General features: G+C 51.8%; 1 protein-coding gene across 1 annotated transcript in view; it reads right to left on the bottom strand.

The window, feature by feature from the left end:
- C5H1orf74 (chromosome 5 C1orf74 homolog) overlaps window positions 1–1,218 on the bottom strand; it is a 134,983-nt gene extending 133,765 nt beyond the window's left edge. Inside the window, exon 1 of the mRNA XM_065936291.1 lies at window positions 794–1,218. The gene's annotated coding sequence lies outside the window, so the exon portion shown is untranslated. The remainder of the gene's footprint in view (window positions 1–793) is intronic.
- Between the last annotated feature and the right edge of the window lie 662 nt (window positions 1,219–1,880).

The raw sequence follows: 1,880 nt of genomic DNA, 5'->3' as shown, positions 1-1,880 counted from the left end.
CTAAAAACAAAGCAGGGGATTATTAACACCAGCCAGTGACACGGCAGGAAACCTGCCAACAGCTTTTCCTAAAGTCTAAAAGCATCTTCCAGAGGTCATTTTCCCCTCTGCTTTGGAATGCTAACCCCACCCAGACAAGACAGGGTCACCAATGCCACTTGATTTACTCGTTGACTTAAGTCTCCATCAGTCCCAAATTCCTGTGTCTTTCTGGCCTATGGTTAGATTTCTATTCTCCCTAGCATCCATCCTAAGTTTGACTTGTAACTTACTTTCTCTGCTTCAAACTTAAGGGAGGTTAGGGCAGAGAAGAGAGAGAGCAGATCTGAGAAAAATTCTGCCTTCTGAGCAAAGTTCTGGGTTTCAAAGGCACTCTTTTTCATTTCCAACTCCTCCTTCTCTTCCAGCCAAGAAAAGCTGTAAGAAGAACAATCTAATTAAACTAATACACACTAGAATGTGGCGTACCAACCATCTCGCTGCGTGCCTGCTCCATCCCGTCTACTCTTTTGACGCCATGGACTGTAGCCCGCCAGGTTCCTCTGTGCATGGGATTCTCCAGACAAGAATACTGGAGTGGGTTGCCCTGCCTTCCTCCAGGGAGTCTTCTCCCCGCAGGGATCGAACCCGCGTCTCCTGCATTGGCAGCCAACTGGGAAGCCACGAAACATCTCACCGAGACATAAAACTAAACGAAACCAGCTAAAATTGCAAGAAGGTTGTAATTTAACTTCTGACGGTCCTGCCTTCCCCTACTAAAGGATATCTTCGGACTCCGGGACGACGGGCTCACCTCAACCCCCACGCCTTTTCATGAACGCATCCTGACTTGTTAAGCGAGGCAGAGTTGTCTCTCACACATACTGATACCTACGTTCTTCTACTTCCGCTGCAGGCTCGCGGGCTCAGGAACTCCTTCCAGTTTCCTGCCCCTTGGCAGGAAGACCGTGAGGCCCGAACCCTCAGCAGCAACGACAGTGGAAATTCCTCTCAGCATGGGCAAGTCCTTCACTGCCTAGGGGGCCGAGTCGCCGAAGTCGGCCTACTGCGCATGCCCAACACAACCCCAGCTCCGCCCCTTCCGTGACGTCACCCAGTCGGCTCCCGCCCCTCGCGTTAGAACCAGCCGGCCGGAAGTGTGGGCGCCTGAGGCCCAGCCCTTTCCGGCCAGAGAGGCGTTGGCCCCACCCGTCAGCGTAGGAACGGAAAGGGGAGGAGTGGAGGAAAGCGGGCGGGTGAAGCTGGTCGTCCGTTGCGTGTCCCAGCGCTCCGCCGCTTCCCCGCGTTGTGTATTATTAAGTCCAGTGTCCCACCTGACCCGGAGGGCAGAAGCAGAGCACGCGGCGCCGGAACACCGTTTGATTTGTTTCTGGAGAAGTTCACTTTCCTCTCCAAACGAAACATCTCAAGATGAGCGACGTGCTTCACAGATCTTCACTTGTAGGTGGTGCTGCGCGGCTGGTTCACTTTGACCTGCCTAAGCTCTGAATCTGAAAGGCTGAATTCCGAGAAGTGGGTGGACAAGTGTCCTGGCCAAGGTTCGTCATCGCTAAATAGGGCGTGAAGGGCATGAGTGTTCTCACTCCGAACAGCTGTGTGCTATGTATGCTTCTGGGCGCTGGAGGTATTGGCAGCATACGAAACAGACCAAAAAACCCACCTTCGTGGAGCCCAGGCTGTAGGAATTCAGTTTGCTGACTTCACATGAAAAATGAGAGTCAGAGATGGAGAAGCTTTTCAATCAGCTCATTAAGAAGAAAAAGTTATTTCACTGAAAGGTTTACCAGCGATATGACGCATACCACGAAGGGGAAGAATTTCTTGGGAAAATTCATGTCTAAAGAAATGGCCCAAACTTGTTGATACGTGAGCAGAGCAGA

Source organism: Muntiacus reevesi, chromosome 5, assembly GCF_963930625.1.
Source record: "Muntiacus reevesi chromosome 5, mMunRee1.1, whole genome shotgun sequence".
NCBI classification, from domain to species: Eukaryota; Metazoa; Chordata; class Mammalia; order Artiodactyla; family Cervidae; genus Muntiacus; species Muntiacus reevesi.
This window is presented reverse-complemented; position numbering and strand designations above follow the sequence as displayed.